This window comes from Dendrobates tinctorius, unplaced genomic scaffold (assembly GCF_039654945.1).
Source record: "Dendrobates tinctorius isolate UK_male_01 unplaced genomic scaffold, ASM3965494v1 ptg000108l, whole genome shotgun sequence".
NCBI classification, from domain to species: Eukaryota; Metazoa; Chordata; class Amphibia; order Anura; family Dendrobatidae; genus Dendrobates; species Dendrobates tinctorius.
The window spans coordinates 6,969,304-6,988,630 of record NW_027361776.1 but is presented as its reverse complement, the minus strand read 5'-3'; the positions used below and the strand labels follow the sequence as shown (position 1 = coordinate 6,988,630).

The 19,327-nt window shown below is 45.1% G+C and overlaps 1 protein-coding gene across 3 annotated transcripts in view; it reads left to right on the top strand.

Annotated features, from left to right (window-relative positions):
• Positions 1–19,327, top strand: part of TENM2 (teneurin transmembrane protein 2) — a 6,300,157-nt gene that overhangs the window by 4,366,384 nt on the left and 1,914,446 nt on the right. The gene's annotated exons all lie outside the window — the stretch shown is intronic.

The window sequence follows — 19,327 nt, the reverse complement described above, 5'->3', positions numbered from 1 at the left end:
TGCAAGGCCGTGAGCCGGCCACAGTTACGGAAACCCACAGTCCTACAGGGGGTGCTTGTCCTATTGGCACTACGGAACCAGCCTTTATTGCCAGAACCCGCAGCCCACATAGGAAGCACCTAAATTGCAGGCACCATAGAGTCGGCTAACCCGACCGCAACACGACAGGACAATTTATTGGTGCCAAAGTGACGTTGACACTTCCCTGAAACAGCTGATGGTGCTGGAACCCAAACGGGCAGCAGAAGGAACAAGAGCCAATGGCACTACCGAGGACCAGCTGACGGTACTGGAACCCGGTGACTAAGCAGGAGGTACCTGTGCTAGAAAGCACTACCAAGGACCAGCAGACATTGCTGGAACTCAGATACCGAGATGGAGGCAACTAGGCCAAAGGCACTGCCAAGAACCAGCTGACGATGCTGGAACCCAGAGGGGCAGCAGAAGGAACAAGAGGCAATGGAACTACCGAGGACCAGCTGATGGTGCTGGAACCTGGATGGGTAGCAGAAGCTACAAGAGCCAATGGCACTACCAAGGACCAGCTGACGGTACTGGAACCTGGTTACTAAGCAGGAGGTACCTGTGCTAGAAAGCACTACCAAGGACCAGCAGACGTTGCTGGAACTCGGATACCGAGATGGAGGCACCTAAGCCAAAGGCACTGCCGAGAACCAGCTGACGGTGCTGGAACCCGGAAGGGTAGCAGAAGGAACAAGAGCCAATGGCACTACCGAGGACCAGCTGACGTTACTGGAACCCGGTGACTAAGCAGGAGGTACCTGTGCTAGAAAGCACTACCAAGGAAGAGCAGACGTTGCTGGAACTCGGATACCGAGATGGAGGCACCTAAGCCAAAGGCACTGCCGAGAACCAGCTGACGGTGCTGGAACCCGGAGGGGCAGCAGAAGGAACAAGAGGCAAGGGAACTACCGAGGACCAGCTGGCGGTGCTGGAACACGGATGGGTAGCAGAAGGAACAAGAGCCAATGGCACTACCAAGGACCAGCTGACAGTACTGGAACCCGGTGACTAAGCAGGAGGTACCTGTGCTATAAAGCACTACTAAGGTCCAGCAGACGTTGCTGAAACTCGGATACCGAGGTGGAGGCACCTAAGCCAAAGGCACTGCCGAGAACCAGCTAACGGTGCTGGAACCTGGATGGGTAGTATAAGGTACCCATGAGAAACAAAGTTGCAAGGCTGCGAGCCGGCTGCAGTTACTGAAACCCACAGTCCTACAGGGGGTGCTTGTCCTATTGGCACTACGGAACCAGCCTTTATTGCCAGAACCCGCAGCCCACATAGGAAGCACCTAAGCTGCAGGCTCCATAGAGTCAGCTAACCCGACCACAACACGACAGGACAACGTATTGGTGGCAAAGAGACATTGACACTACCCGGAAACAGCTGGCGTGCTGGAACCAGGCTGGGCAGGAGGGAGTACCCATGCCAAAGACACTTCTGAGCAGCAACTGGTGGTGTTGGAGCCCAGGGATTACAGTAGAAACAGAGTGTATCCAGAGGCCTAATTGGAGCAAGTTTAAAATCTGGAGTAGTGTGAATGTGGACAGAGCTGGCGAAATTGCCGGACACACAGCAGGGGATCAGCAGACGTTACTGAACCCCACTAACACTGGAGCATGTGTTTTTCTCTGTGCAGATGGCACTTCTGAGCAACAACTGGCAGTGTTGGAGCCCATGGTCATTCATGGAGTAGGCTAAGGCCTAATTGGAGCAAGTTTAATATCTGATGTTGGGATGAATGTGGAGGGAGCAGGAGATATTGCCGGACACACAGCAGGGGAGCAGCTGACATTACTGAACCCCACTAAAACACAGGAGCTAGTGTTTTTCTCTGTGCAGATGGCACTTCCGAGCAACAACTGGTGGTGTTGGAGCCCAGGATCAATCATGGTGTAGGCTGAGGCCTACTTGTAGCAAGTTAAAAATCTGATGTAGTTTGAATGTGGAGGGAGCAGGAGATATTGCCGGACACACAGCAGGGGAGCAGCTGACGTTACTGAACCCCACTAAAACACAGGAGTTAGTGTTTTTCTCTGTGCAGACTGCACTTCCGAGCAACAACTGGCGGTGTTGGAGCCCAGGATCAATCATAGTGTAGGCTGATGCCTACTTGGAGCAAGTTTAAAATCTGATGTAGTTTGAATCTGGAGGGAGCAGGAGATATTGCCGGACACACAGCAGGGGAGCAGCTGACGTTACTGAACCCCACTAAAACACAGGAGCTAGTGTTTTTCTCTGTGCAGACGGCACTTCCGAGCAGCAACTGGTGGTGTTGGAGCCCAGGATCAATCATGGAGTAGGCTAAGGCCTAAATGGAGCAAGTTTAATATCTGATGTTGGGATGAATGTGGAGGGAGCAGGAGATATTGCCGAAAACACAGCAGGGGAGCAGCTGACATTACTGAACCCCACTAAAACACAGGAGCTAGTGTTTTTCTCTGTGCAGACGGCACTTCTGAGCAACAACTGGCAGTGTTGGAGCCCAGGATCAATCATGGTGTAGGCTGAGGCCTACTTGGAGCAAATTTAATATCTGATGTAGTTTGAATGTGGAGGGAGCAGGAGACATTGCCGGAAACACAGCAGGGGAGCAGCTGGCGTTACTGAACCCCACTTACACAGGAGCTAGTGTTTTTTTCTGTGCAGACGGCACTTCTGAGCAACAACTGGCGGTGTTGGAGCCCTGGATCAATCATGGAGTAGGCTGAGGCCTACTTGGATCAAGTTTAAAATCTGATGTAGTTTTAATGTGGAGGGAGCAGGAGACATTGCCGGACACACAGCAGGGGAGCAGCTGACGTTACTGAACCCCACTAAAACACAGGAGCTAGTGTTTTTCTCTGTGCAGACGGCACTTCCGAGCAAAAACTGGTGGAGCCCAGGGATTACAGTTCAGGTGGTAGAAACATGAACATAACAGGAGACCTTGATACTATTGCCAACCAATAATTTATTCTGGAAGAGGACTGGCAAATTCCGGCGAGATCCAGTCCTTGTTCATTTTCAGAAAAGTAAGCCGGTCAACGTTATCGGAGGATAGTCACGTTTGACGGTCTGTTAGTACACCACCTGCGGCACTAAAGACGTGTTCCGATAATACACTAGCAGCAGGGCAAGCCAGCACCTCCAATGCATACTGGCTAAGCTCTGGCCATGTATTCAGCTTAGAGACCTAAAACTTGAAGGGGGAAGAGCCGTCTGGAAGTACACTGACAGGGCAAGACATGTAGTCTGTCACCATCTGACGGAAACGTTGCCTCCTGCTGACTGGAACCATCTGTGATGGTGTAGACATTTGTGGCGGGCACACAAAACTTTGCCACATTTGGGCCATAGTGGTCTTGCCTTGTGCTGAGGCGCTGCCTCTGCTCCCTCTTTGTGCAGAGCTTCCTCCACTGCCTCGACGCACAGAGCTGCTTTGTAAAGCACTGGCAGCACTGCTCTCGGGTGGAATGGAGAACATGATGGAATGCACCAGTGTGTCATGGTACTCCCGCATTTTACGCTCCCGGTTCAACGGTGTTATAAGGCTTTGTAAGTTGTCCTGGTAGCGAGGATCTAGGAGGGTGTACACCCAATAATCAGCTGTGTCGAGAATGTGGGCGATGCGGTGGTCGTTTCTCAGGCACTGCAGCATGAAATCAACCAGGTGCTGCAGACTCCCAACTGACCAAGAAATGCTGTCCCCTGCTTGAGGCGTCATCTCTGCCTGCTCTGCATCACCCCACCCTCGCTCTACATACTGACTACTACAGCATTGTGTACCTCCCTCCTCTGGAGAGATGTCTTCCTCCTCCACTGACTCCTCCTCATCCTCCTCACAAAGTATCCCCTGCCTAGGCCTTTGTGAGGAACCACGTTGCGCAGACTGTCCAGAAGCAGATGGCATTTGTGACTCCTCATCCTCCACCTCTTCCAAAACCTCCTCCCTTAGTGCTTGCAGTGTTTTTTGAAGCAGGCAGATAAGGGGGACAGTCATGCTGACTAGTGCATCATCTGCACTCGCCATCCACGTGGAATCATCGAAGGCATGCAAAATGTGGCAGACATCCTTCATAGAGGCCCACTCAGTGGTGGTGAAGTGTGACCGGCGCGCAGTGCGACTTGTTTGCACCTGATGCAGCTGGTACTCCATTACTGCTGCCTGCTGCAAACACAACTGCTCCAACATATGTAACGTTGAATTCCACCTGGTGGGTAGGTCACATATGATGCGATGTTCCGGAAGGCGGAATCGGTGCTGCAGAGCTGCAATGCGCGATCTTGCCATGCTGGAATGCCGCAAGTGAGCACACTCTATGCGGACCTTGTGCAGCAGTGCATCAAGATCTGGATAGTCCCTCAGAAAGCTCTGCACAACCAAGTTGAGCACATGTGCCAGACATGGGATGTGAGTGAGGTTGCCTAGGCCCAGAGCTGCCACCAGATTTCCGCCATTGTCACACGCCTGGCTGGAGATTCGCTGGCACAAACCACACGTCACTCTCCTGCTTGATGGCATTCCAGAGCACCTGCGCTGTGTGGCTTCGATTCCCCAAAGAAATTAATTTCAGTACGGCCTGTTGACATTTGGCCACAGCTGTGCTCATATCGGTTGTAACAAGTAAGCGTTCACGGGTCCATGTGGAGGTAGACCGTGATGGCTTCTGCAGCGCTGATTCACAGGAACTAGAGTATGAGGAGGAGTCAATGTGTACAGACTGGATTCCTGCTATCCTTGGAGTTGGCAGAACACGTACAGCACCACTCTCAAGATCTGTACCCGGCTCCACAACATTGACCCAATGGGCAGTGAGTGAAAGGTATCGTCCCTGTCCATGGCTACTGGTCCACGCATCGGTGCTCAGGTGGACCTTGCTACTGACGGCGTTTAGTAGCGCATGTTTAATTTTTCCCTCCACATGCTTTTGCAGGGCAGGGACGGCTTGCCTGCTGAAATAAAAGCGGCTGGGCACGGTGTATTGTGGGACTGCCAATGCCATGAAGTTACGGAAGGTGTCAGTCTCCACCAGCCTGAATGAAAGTATTTCAAGGGCCAGTAGTTTTGCAATGCCAGCATTCAGAGCCTGTGCTCGGGGATGGTTTGCCGAGTATGGCCGCCTTTTCTCCCATGCCTGTGCTACCGATGGTTGTAGAGTGGCCTGGGAGTGTGAGGATGACAAGGAACGTGGTGCTGTGGGTGGAATGTCACTGGGTCTCTGGACAACAGTGCCAGAGGTTCTTCCATGGCGATCCTGTGAGGAAGCCGAACCAGCTGTGTGTGAGCTGGAGGAAGAGGCTACAACACGAGCTGTAGAGGTGGTAGGTGGTGCTGTAGGTTGGCCTACGTCTTCAGTGTGTCTTTGTAACTCCACCACGTGCTTGGTCCACACATGTTTCCACATATTTGTGGTATTGAGGTTGCTGACACTTTTCCCTCTTTTGACTTTCTGATTACACAGCTTGCATTTGACAAAGCAAATGTCATTTGCAACTGTGTCAAAAAAGGACCACGCACTGCAAGTCCTGGGAGCGCCCGTTTTTGGTTTTGGAAGAGGAATGCTCCTAACGGGTGCCGAAGTGGAGGCTACAGGCAACCAAGTCTGCCCCCTTCCTCTCCCTCCTGTTTTGGCCATTCGGGGAATCTCTTCCTCAGAGCTGCTCCCACCACCTTCCTGTTCCTCACGCCATGATGGGTCAAGGACATCATCATCTACACTCCCCTCTTCAAACACCTGCTTCTCCTGGGTAGTCTCGCCAGCACAGTACGCACCAGAAAGTGGCACCTGAGTCTCATCATCTGATGCGTACTGAGGTTTGCTGACCATAGGCACTGGCCCACCCGCCTCTTCAGATTCAGAGGGACAAAGCAGTTGCGCATCACTGCATACTCCCTCTTCTTCACATTCTAGAATGCTGCTTGGCTGGCCTCCTGTTTCCAAGCCAAGAGATTCAGAGAACAGAAGTAAAGATGGCTCCTGCTCAGAGCTCTCTGACTGCCTGAGCAATTTGGCAGGTGGTGAAGAGACAGATGGTTGCTCTTCAGTGCTCTGGCCCTGAGAGGATGTGGAAGTACTTGAAGTCGATGCGTTAGCTGCCATCCATCCGACAACGGCTTCAATTTGTTCATCCCGCAGCAGTGGGGTACGGCGAGGTCCTACAAAGCTGCGCGTAAAGGACTGTTCCCTGGTAAAACTGGGGGATGCCGAGTCACTGGTGCCCGCAGAAGGCACAGAATCCCCATGTCCTCTCCCTGCTGAAACTCCACGCCCACGACCACGTGCCTTACTCCCTGCCTTCTTCATCTTGGTAGACTGATAAAGATAGGCAGAAAAGTACAAAGGGGGGGCTTAGTGTGCTTATTTCTGAACAGCTGCTAACAGGTATAAGAAACAATAATTTTATAAACTTTAATATGAGCTAATGTGGCCTACACAACTGTCAAGTGGAGTGTTTGGTGAACTTTATTTACGCGTTTTTTTTCAAAAAAACAAAAAGGATGTGACCAAAGATGTGAAAGCGATAGTATCACAAACTTTTTGGAGCTATTACAATGCAGGAAGGTAACCTACAATGCAATAGATGAGGCTCCAAAAATAGGCTAATACTAATCTGGCTGGGGCTGCAGGGCACAAGCCAGAAAAAAGGCTCCTCTATCTACTCCTATATAGTGTTTGCAACCAATCTAGCTGAATACAGACGGAAGCACACTAATAGGAGAAATTCTGGAAAAATAAGCAGCACTACAGCAAAAGAGGCAGTGACGCATGCTGAGCGGACTACAACCAGAGGTGGCTGCAGAACGCACTACAGTGTGAGCTGCACTCACACACAGAGACCTCACAGACAGGAGCGAACAGTGCAGAGAACTGTGCACTAGCACTGAAAGGCTGCAGAAAGGCTCTGCTGTCTACTCCTATATAGTGTTTGCAACCAATGTAGATGAATATGGATGGATGCACACTAATAGGAGAATTAATGAAAAATGAGCAGCAATAAAACAAAAATAAATATGTATGAGGCAGTGACGCATGCTGAGCGGCCTACAACCAGAGGTGGCTGCAGGACACACTACACAGCGTGAGCTGCACTCACACAGACCTTGCAGACAGCTGTGAACAGCGCTGCAAAGCAAAAGAAAGCTACAGTGGTTGATAAAGTAAAGCACAATATTATATAGCAAATCGCTATCTCTAACTGTCCTTTAGAGTCTTGAACAGCAGCCTGTCCCTAACTGAATTCACAGCAGAGTGAACCCAAAATGGCGGCGGCGACTTTTATAGTGCATCATGACATCATTTCAGCAGCCAATCACAACCATGCCAATAGTTAACATGCCTACATGCCTAACAGGATGTGCCCACAATTCTGAGGATTCCTCATTGGCTGAATCAAATCAAACTGGCTCATAGCATTATGGGAACTTCCGATTCCGGTATTCGATATGCAAAAAGTATCGGAACTCAGTATCGGAATTCCGATACCGCGAATATCGGCCGATACCCGATATTTGCGGTATCGGAATGCTCAACACTAATGACTACAATTGAAGACATATAGAAAAAAGCCGCGCTGCCGTATGGAAGAAATAACTAGGCTTACTTGTTTCTCTTCTAAACCCTTAGGGATGTCCAGATTTATTCTGCTGTGCCAGGTTTAATTTTTTAAAAGTAATATGCATAATGCATAACAGTGCTGCAGTTAATTTAATTTTAGCCTTTTTTAATTTGCTGGTTCAATGCTTCACTGTTTTTTCACGTTTTTTTTTTTTCTGTGTTCTTAGGAAATTAGCTGAAAAAAATTACTTAGAGGTACTGTGACAATGCTGTAGTATTTTCATTTTCTGATATGAATGCACACAATGATTTCTTGTTATTTTATTTTGCCTAACAAAATTAACTCAAATCAGACAAGACTTTTTGAAAAGGTCAATTGGCCCTTTGCTAATATACTTGTATGCTAATGGCTTGTTTGATGTGAGCGGTGAGCACAAGAACGGTCATAGCTGAAATACTTTGCATTAAATCAAATTTAACTTGAATAGGAAAAAATTGCTTATAATGAGCTTTGTAGATGACTGAGGGCCCATTTATACCATTTCATCGCTGATTACAAAATGTATTTCGGATGCATCAAGCAGAGCGGTGCTGTCGTATCCATTGGTCTCTGACCTGTGCAATGTTAGCAATTTTTTTCTTCTTTCCTTCTTTGCTAATTTCAGAGAAGAGATATGAAACCTACATGTATCCATGTATCGTGACAAAATGTATTCATATGGTTGTGTCTATATCGTGAAGGGTAAGTGTGGGTTTGATATACATGGTCTGATGCATTGCAAGAAGCTAATTTCTGGAAGGATAATGTCTGTTCTTACAATAAGCACTTGTTGAATGTGTTGGATTACTGATACTAGCGCATATAACAGAATATATGATGGAGGTCTAGTTTTCCTTTGTTTTCTTTGAGTGGTTGTGACAGGTTGTTATGGTTGATGACCTTTTGTTTTCTTCGATCTGTGTTAGAGGTTGTCTGACAATGAAAAATGTTTTTTTCTAAGCATAGATCTCTTGTAAATAACAAACATACACACACTCACCTTCCATCACCCCTGTGGATCCTACACAGGCTGCTCTGGGGTTGTGAACCCACCCCAAGCTGAAGTCAGCCCTGACTGGATGTCACAGGAACTCTGAAGCCTGCAACTGGCAGCAGGAGTATATCCAAGGGTCATCTGATGGTGTGCTCTTTTAGTCACCTGACCACTGCAGCTAATCACAGGCTTCAGTAGTGCAGTCACAGCAATCTGGTGCAGTCATTGATTTTACAGCTTGTGCTAGATCCATGGGGGTGGAATAAAGTGAATATGCTTCCATTTCGATATAAAAAATGTTTTTCAATGTTGGACAACCCATTGTGAATGTGAATATAAACTTCCTTCTATGCATTCAACAACTATAGGTCTACAGCTGGGAAAATGGGCATGAGGTGTGGGAAAGGGTTATAAAAAGTACTCCTCTGTAGCCTATCCTTGACTATATATACCTAATAGTTTCTACAAAATAACACATTTTCTCTGCATAGCCAAGGTGTACATATTGATCATTATAATATGACAGAATGTAGCAATAATTGCTAAATGGTTATCATAAATATCTAGTATTTTCCAAACTAAAGAGATAAATCCATTTTGAACATACAAATTAGAAGGCGTAAAACAAGTTATTAGGAATTTATTTAGCATTTTACAAGAAAACTAAAATATATGCAGTTTAATTTTTTTCAAAAAGCTGTTTGTGGTATGTGACATTTCTGCACATGGGGCATGCACAGAACATGTTTATATAGGAGGTTATAGGAATGATGAGGACTTATTCCTTTAGAAATACCTATTTGATGAGACCTTTCTTTCAGAGGACTGACAGAGGCTTTGAGCTAACCCTTACATTATTGAACAGTATCTTCTTTCTTTCATTCCATTAATGTTTCATACTGACTGACACACAGGTTGGAGCATGAAGATGTGAATTCTTTGGGTGGTCCTTGGACTCAGACATTGAACTGTTGAAAATCACTCAGACCTGAGCGCCAGGCAAGTTCTGTATCAGCAACATATTGGCAATTTCCTGCTGCTACTTTACTCATAGACCATGATAAAACAGAGACACATAGATAACTGTGCAGAGCTGAGAGCATTCTCCACAAATAATGATGAGTGTGATGTGAAGTAAGGTCCTCTGCTATTTATCTTTAATACAGTGAAATTGCATTCAGTTGCTTGTTGGACTGTTGTAAGCATATACCCAGTCTATTTTTTCATTTAAGGAAGTAATCCATGATTAAAAAAGTATTATTATTTTTTTCCGTAACAGGGTCACATCTCCCCTAGGACTACATTTGATATTGCATTTCAGTCCATTTATGTTAACCCCTCCTTCTAAGAGACATGTCAGTGTATGTCAGTTACACTGAATAGTAAATAATGTTAAAAAAAGATCCAGTATTACTTATTCCCCTTCCAAAAAGTGTAATTAAAAATAATTAAAAAGCCCATATGTATCCCAAAATGGTACCAATGAAACTTCATCTTGTCATGCAAAAGTAAACTCTCTTACTGCCCTATTGACTGAAAAACATTATACTCGCGGCTCTCGTAATATGGCGATACACAAACAAATTATGCATTTCAAACACTATATTTATTGTATAAAATGAATAATATGCAATTAACAGTACCTTGATTTGATATTACTTTAGAATAAAATTATCACTGCAACCCTTTTATGGCTGGGCTATTTTCCTTCTTTCTGTTTTTTTTTTCCTCTCCTTCTTCCAAAAGGTATAACTCTTTTGTTTTTCCATCCACATGGCCACATGAGGGTCTGTTTTTCACAGTTGTACTTTTGAACCACAGTTTATCATGTGGTGCACTGGGAAGCAGGACAAATATTTCAAATGCGTTGAAGTTGCAAAAAAAAAGTGCAATTCCACTATTGTTTTGTTGGCTTTTTTATTTGCCATTTTCACTCTGCAGTAAAAATGATGTGGCATTATGATTTGATTCTCCAGATCACTACGACTATGCAGATGCCAAACGTAGGTTTTTTTTTATTTAAGTGGTGAAACATTTTTGGGAAATTTGTTAAAAAAAGTAATAATACATTTTTGCTTGTGTCGCCATTTTCCAAGATCCGCAATGTTTTACATTTCTGAAATATGTGGCTGGGTAAAGACTTATTTTTTGCACCCTGAGTTGATGTTTTCATTGAAACAATTTTGGGATAGATACAATCTTTTAATCGCCTCTTATTGCAATTTATTGCTAAGCTTTAGCGGCCCAAAAAATACCAAATATGTGTAGTTTTTAATTGCTTTATTCTTAATGGAGCAAAAAGAGGGTGATTTGAACTTTTGTATTTTTTCATATACAGTATATTTTATTTTAATTTTCACTTTATACAGTATTTAATAGTCCCCTTAGTGGACTTGAACCTGCAATCATTGATCACTTGTACTATTTAATGGAGTGCATCAGCTCCGCTATGTATAGTGAAAATCACAGTCTCCTATGAACTCCTTCTAAACGCTGGCTTTTACAGGAATATCACCATGACAAGCATGGAGGTTTTCAGCAGACCCTCAGAAGTTATGGCAATTCATCAGCACCCCATGATCACATCAAAGGCATGCCTATTGATGCATGGAATGTGTTGCCTCCCTGCCAGCTTGTGTTAAATGCTGAGCTCTTGCCGCAGATTTAAGAGGCAGATGACGGCAGAGCCCGCATCAACAATATACAATATTTATATAATATATAACAATCGAACTTTTCCCGCACTGTCCCTCATCCCTTCCCCTCAAAAAAAAAACCTCCTGTGGCTATATCAATGAAAAAATTGTAAACATTTTGCCTCTAATGGAATGCATACATAGAGGAAGAAAAAATGGTTTGTCTTTAAGGTTAAATTGGTCTATCTTTAAGGGGTTAACAATCTTCTTTCATGTCTGACCACAGGCCTCCAGCTGTCATGGCACTGTGCTAGCATCAATCTCAATCTTGATGTTTCCTAACAGATTCCTTGAAGCATGCCTATTAATCTCTCCACCTTTTGGAGGAGACTCTCCACTATTTCCCAGTCAGCAAAAATTGATTTCCATGAATGGGGTGTTCCCCAATTGTCTTAAAATGATAAACATTTGATGTCGTTTTGGCAGCAAGTGGTTGCTTTCAAAGCACAAAGAAAAAGAAACACCAGCAATAAACCAGTCGCTCTTAATAGGGGCAGGTTCCCACTCTGTAGCACAGTTAGCACCTCAAGGATCTGGAGCGGGATTATCTCTTGAGCCTGCTCCATACACATAAACCCGGCATCCGCTGTAATCGAAGGTCCAATGTCAGGTAGGACAGGTTAAAGAACTAAGCCACAAGCAAACTAGAAGGACGTCCAAAGTTGTATTTTCTGTAATAGCAACTACTGTATGTTCTTTGCAACACAGGAAAGACATCTAGAACTTAGGGAGTTAAGTGAGTAACCAAAGTCTTGCTTTAGAGCAAGAGAATATCGATCATAGAGATGATTTTTAATTGTTATATGAACTATTGATAATTTACACATGCATGGATTGGGGTTTTGTGTTCTAGGGTTGAAAGAATTCTAGCAGTGGAGTATTTAAACTAGAAATTACTACTCTATGTTTTTTATTAAAAAAAAATTGCCAAGTCTGGGATGTACCATACATGTAGATGTGAGAAAAAGAGCACACAATAGGGTGATGCCCTATTGGAGGGAGAGTAGAAGAGTGCTGGTTTTGCTCACCTGATGAAGTTGTGACAGGCACAACTCATATTTAGGCATGAAGAAAAATAGCTGCTGCCCCATGGCTGGTGGATAAATCCTCCAAGAGTTATTGGATCCAGTTGGATGAACAGGTAGGTTCAGGAAAGATTTTTTTTTATTCACAACGCATTTCAACGCCTTAAAGGCGTCTTTTTCAAGTGTTCATCCAACTGGATCCTATATATCCTGGAGGATTTATCAACCAGCCACGGACCAGCAGCAGCTATTTTTCTTCATTCCTACATAGGAAATGTGCCAGTCACAACTCCACCATGTGAGCACTCTCCTTCTCTCTCTCCATAGGCTATCACCCTATTGTGTACTCTGTTTCTCACTTCTAGATTTATACAGTCTTGTATGATTAGCAGAATGAAGAGCACAGGTAAGGTAAATAGAGGTGTGTGAGAAGATGTAGAGCATCGCAGCACTGTGGAGAGTTTTGGAGGTGAGTGTAGTAAGTTTATTTTGTATGCTATCAGAGATGACTAGTGCAATGATTAACAATAGGAATGAAGTCTAAAGGGCATGTCACACTAAGAGATATCGCTAGCAATATCGCTATAACTAGTGACGTTATAGCGATATTGCTAGCGATATCGCTATGTCTGATACTTACCTACGACCGGCTCCCCCGCTGGTTATCGCTGATCGCGCGAGAACGTTCAGGACTGTTTCTCGTCGTCAGCTTCCTGTGGCGCTTCCTGCTGTGAGGACGAGCGACGCGTGGAGCCGGGCGGGAGGACGCAGGATCGCCTGGTGTGACAGGTAAGTAGCGATCCCCGTCCCCAGCGATGTCGCTAGTGAGATCTGCCTGTGTGGCAGCTCACTAGCGACCACTTAGCGATGTACCAGCGATCCTGACCGCGTCATATCGCTGGTCGGGATCGCTGGTACATCGCTAAGTGTGACAGTATCTTAAGGGGTAAGGTTTCTCCTTGTGGAGCGTGACATACCAGCTCTGGCTTGTCAAGGTAAGGAGGTTTATTCGCCGTACAATGCTCCTCTGGGAAATTTAATAGGCAAATTGCCTCTTCAGAGAGAAAGAGGACTTGAACACTATAGTGCCACCTGTTGGCAGTGGTGATCCTATAAGTCACAATCAACCCTTTAACGAGTCTTGTAATGTGACTTAGGATAAAAGCCAAATCAGAATCTCAATTTGCAGACATGGTGTTTTGGGGTATTTGCCCTCGTCAGTACAAAGTATGACAACTGATTTGGCTAGATGAGGGGCTCTGGACTGAGGTCTAAGGGGTAAGGTTTCTCCTTGTGAAGAGTGACATACCAGCTCTAGCTTGTGAAGGTAAGGAAGCTTATTCCCCATGCAATGCTCCTTTGGGAAATTTAATATGCAAATTGCCTCTTCAGAGAGAAAGAGGACTTGAACTCTATAGCGCCACGTGTTGGTAGTAGCGATCCTACAAGTCACAATCAACCCTTTAATGAGTCTTGTAATATGGCTTAGGATAAAAGCCAAATCAGAATCTCAATTTGCAGACACGATGTTTTGGGCTATTGGCCCTCGTCAGTGCAAAGTATGAGAACTGATTTGGCTAGGTAAGAGGCTCTGGACTGAGGTCTAAGGGGTAAGGTTTCTCCTTGTGGAGAGTGACATACCAGCTCTGGCTCAACAGGAATAAGCATTGGTGTAGTGGCTGCACATAAATATGATTTTCACCTCTGCATTAAAGATAGGTTGGAGTATGGAGAATTGTCTGGGATAGTGCATTCCAGAAAACTAGTGCAACAAGAGAAAAGTTTTTTAATTGGGAGTGAAAGGTATGGAAACGCGCATTTCACCTGTGCTTGTGGCACTCTTCTTAGTTTATTTTATCTTGTGACTCTTTTTAGATCTAATTAATACAAATATATTTTCCATCTTTAGCAATATTCATTGTTTAATCAGGTTACCACACCTATCTGATTTCCGCTAGGCCCTTCCATCATGTAAATTAATTGAGTTGTGATATATATTCGAGGGGTGTTCATTAAGGATTTCCCCTGACCCACTTTCTGTGGACTGAGAGGAATGAAACTTAACACAGTTATTAGTACTTCTCTACATTGGTGCCATCTAGGGACACCCACTTCTCCCATCTCTTTAAGCAACCGTAAACACCTTGATTGTAGAAGTCGACAGGTTTCTCCTAAAGCCAAGTTGTGACTTCGGAAATCAGAGTCTCATCATCTGGAAAATGCTTGCCCTTCAAAAATAACTTCATTATTGGAAAGAGGTGGAAGTCGGATGGTGCGAGGTTAGGTGAATAAGGGAGATGCGGTAGAATTTCAAAACTACAGGCGCATGCTTCCATTTGGGCAACATGTGAGTTGTGAACACATGCATTGTCTTGCAGAAGGCGGGCACCTTTGGTAAGCATGCAACGTTTCTTGGTTTTGATTGCCTCCAGCAATTTTCACAGCAGTGAAGCATAGTATGCTCAGTGATCATGGTACCCTTTGCTAAGAAATCCATTAATGCTACTCCGTGCTGGTCCCAAAATACTGTGAGCATGACCGTGCCTGCCGAAGGTTGGGCACATACATTTTTTGGAGGCACTGAGTCAAGATGATTTCATTGCATCAACTGAACTTTAGTCTCAGGATCATAATGATGGACTCAGCTTTCATCCTGTGTGATCAGTCTGTTGAAAAAGTCCTCCTGCTTTCCATGACACATTGTCAATAGAACGAATAAAAATTCCAGAAAAAAAGGGGTTAAAATTAATACTAAAAATAAAATCAATAAAAAGGTATACTCCAATAACACATTGCAAGCAAATTAAAAAAAAAAAACAAAAAAAAAAACACAACATGTTGTCACTATAACCTATATACCCACAAATGGACCTGAACTAATAATCTAGTGCTAAGGAAAAAATCTCAAGGAAGCCCAAGCGAAACGTGCGTTGGGGCTGCATGGTGTGACCTGTTACGTGGATTTAATTGGGTGAGATTTTTTCCTTAGCACTAGATTATTAGTTCAGGTCCATTTGTGGGTATATAGGTTATAGTGACAACATGTTGTGTTTTGTTTTTTGTTTTTTTTTTTAATTTACCCCATATGGTCTCTGATGATGAATTTTTCTAATTGTATCTAGTTACTTGGAGTACTTATATAAACTATTGAATTATATTGTCTCAATATCCCTGATTCAGATATTTATGTAACTGTGTCATATCTTATGTTCTATGCCTTTTACATTGTAATTTTGTCTATAAAATATAAATTTTTATGATATAATAATATTCATGAATATATTTAATAAATTTAATATATTTTATATTTGAAGGTGTTTTTAACTCCTTGTGGTTCTTTTTTTGTTTGCACCACATTGTCAATAGAGCCTGAGAGCTTTTGACTCGTTCCTGCTTCTGGAAAGGTGTGAGCAGCCAGGGAACCCAGCGAGTGGATACCTTATGCATGTGGATGATCTTGGATGATTTTTTCCATGGACCCCACACTAAGTTTGACATTTTGGGCTAGGTCGGTGGCAATATTTCAAAAACCACCATGGTTACTTACCGGTAGCCGGTTTTTCCGGAACCCATGACAGCACCACATGAGAGAGGGATCCGCCCCACCAGGACAGGAACCTACTGGAACATAAGGGGCGGCACCTCTCCCCCGCTTCAGTTGGATTACAGAGCATTTGAGAGGACTTCCCGGTTAGTTACATATTTATCCAACACCACATCACACAAATACACCCGACTATTGTGCACACCCAAACGGTGAAAAAGGGGGGGAAATATACGGGTGCTGTCATGGGTTCCGGAAAAACCGGCTACCGGTAAGTAACCATGGTGGTTTTCCCTTCACCCATGACAGCACCACATGAGAGATTCTGGAGACTTCGAACACCTTAGGGAGGGACCACCGCTTGCAGCACCCTTCTACCAAAGGTCAAGTCAGCAGAGGAGGATAGATTTAGTCTATAGTGTCTAAAGAAAGTTGAGGGTGAGGCCCAGGTAGCGGCCTTACAAATTTGCTCTATTGATACCTCTGCTTTCTCAGCCCAGGAGGTCGCCATGGCTCTGGTGGAATGAGCCTTGATGCCGTCAGGAACCGGGACGCCACTAGCTGAATAGGCTACACTAATGGCCTCCCTAATCCATCGGGCAATAGTCCCCTTTGACACTCCATAACCTTTCCTAGCACCCTGGAAGGCTACGAATAGGGACTGGGACCTCCTCCACTGGCTGGTTATAGACATATACTCTACTAGGGTTCTTTTAACGTCTAGGCTATGAAATTTCTCCTCCCCTGGGTTTTTCGGATTCTCGCAGAAGGAAGGGAGGACAATTTCTTGGTTTCAGTGAAAGTTAGTTACTACTTTCGGCAAGTAAACAGGGTCTGTTCTCATAACCACCCTATCCTGGTATATCTGGGTATATGGTGGGTTGACTGAGAGGGCCTGCAAGTCACTAACTCTACTTGCCGATGTTAGAGCTACCAAAATGATGGTTTTTAGGGTGAGATTTTTAGTTGAAATCTGCTGTATGGGTTCAAACGGCTCCTTCGTAAGGGCTTCCAGCACTAGATTTAGATCCCATGGAGCTATTTTTGGTAAGGAAACTGGCCTAGATCTGTGGCAAGATTTTATGAACCTGGCTACCCATCTGTTTGCCGCTATATTGCAATTGTATAATGCACCCAGCGCTGAAACCTGTACCTTGAGGGTATTAACCGCCAGGCCTAGCTGTAGGCCTGCCTGCAAGAACTCCAAGATGGACTCGATTGGGGGTTCTTGACCTAACGGTTTTCCCAGGAATTGTAGAAATTTTTTCCACGTCCTGCCATATATGTTGGTTGTTATTGGTTTTCTACTTTTCATTAGAGTAGTCACCAACCCCGGGGAAAAACCTTTATCTCTCAAAAGTGCTCTCTCAAATTCCACGCCGTCAGATGGAACCCCTTGACTTGTTTGTGGAATATCGGCCCCTGAGCTAATAAATCTGGAATTTCTGGCAGTACCCACGGGTCCGAGAGAGACATCATTTGCAGTAGTGAAAACCACGGTCTTTTTGGCCAGAACGGGGCTATGAGGATTACTCTGGCTTGCTCGTCTCTTATCTTTTTTACCACTGCCGGGATTAACGCTACTGGGGGAAAGGCATAGCTCAGTTTGAACAGCCACGGGATTTGCAGAGCGTCTACTGCCCACGGGTTTTCCCCTGGGTTTAATGAGCAGAACCTCCTCACCTGCCGGTTGTTTTTGGTGGCAAAGAGGTCGATCACTGGCTGCCCCCATAACTGTACTATCCTCTGGAATATTACACGATTTAAGGCCCACTCTCCCTGTTTTAACTTGTTGCGGCTTAGAAAGTCGTCATGAACATTTTCTGTCCCTTTGATGTGTAGGGCCGTCAGGGAGGTTATATGTTGTTCTGCTTTGAGAAAGATTCTTTTGGCTTCGTCCATTAGGGAGTTTGACCTTGTCCCTCCCTGGTGGTTGACATATGCCACTGCCACCCTGTTGTCTGACATAATTCGGACATTTTGACCCTGTAGCATGGGAATGAATGCCCCCAAGGCTCTGTTTACCGCTCTTAACTCTCTTAAGTTGGAGGAAGCCTTCTGCTCTAGGTGACCCCAGGACCCTTGGGCTATTTGTTCTCTCAGGTGTGCCCCCCATCCCGAGGAGCTTGCGTCCGTCAATATTACATCGGACACGGGCCTGTGCCACAAAGTTCCTCCTGCTAAATTTGTGCCGTCTAGCCACCAAGTGAGAGAGTTTTTCCCCTTTTCGGAAAGTTCCAGCTTCCCTTCTAAACGCCCTTTCAATCGTTTCTGGGCTGACAAGATTTCCGCCTGCAGTTGTCGGGTATGAAACTGTGCCCAGTTGACCGCAGGGATACAGGCTGTTAGCGTGCTCAACAGGGACATTGCCCTTCTTAGGGTCATGTGAGGTTGTTGTATTGCTGTAAGGGTCATTTCTCTTACTTTCTCTAGTTTTTTCTCTGGCAAGAGACAAACTTGACGGTCGGAGTCCAAGACGAAACCTAGAAATGTTTGTTTCCTTAGGGGTTGAAGTTTTGATTTCTTTAAGTTTACCATCCAACCCAGTCTTTGCAGGGTTTCTGTTATTTTCTCTACTTGATGTGCGCAGTGATGTTCTGAATTGCCATTGACCAAAAAATCGTCCAAGTAAGGCACCATAATCACATTGTGGATTCGAAGGAAAGCTGTCATTTCCGCTATTACTTTCGTGAAAATCCTTGGCGCTATGGAGATGCCAAACGGAAGAGCTGTAAATTGAAAGTGCCTGAGGTCGCCCTGGATGTATAGGGCTACCCTCAGGTATTTCTGGTATTCTGGGTGCATCGGGATGTGGTAATAGGCATCCTTCAAATCTATTACGGCCATGAAGCAGTTGTGGTGTAACAGCTTTATGGCCGAAGTCACCGATTCCATTTTGAATGTTTGGTTTATGATCCATTGATTGAGGCGCCTGAGATTTATTATCGTTCTGAAGGAGAGGTCTGTTTTTTTTATTAGGAAGAGGGGAGAATAGAACCCCCTTCTCTCTTGATCTTTTGGGACCTCTATTAGAACTTGTTTCTCCAACAGTCCTAAAATTTCTGTTTCTATGGCTGATTGCTCTCCTGGTTCCTTCCTGACGGGGGTCACCACAAATGAAGCTCTTGGATGCTGGAAGAAAGGGATTTTTAGGCCATTCTTTATAATGCTCAGAATCCAATTGTTGGCCGATATTTTCTCCCATTCTTGAGAAAAGAGCTTCAATCTTCCCCCCACCGGAGGGCTGGCGTCATTGCGGGGATTTTTTGGCGGTTGAGGTAGTTCCCCCAAACATGAACCCTGGTTCTTTTTTCCTCTTGTCGTCCCACCTTTTCCGCTCTCCCGGGGGACGGCCCCGATTGAACTTTCCCCTCCGAAAGGGCGGTCTCCTTTGATCACCCATGAATCTGGGGAAGCCCTTCTTTTTATCACCGGCCTTCTCCAAGATGTCATCCAGGTTTTTCCC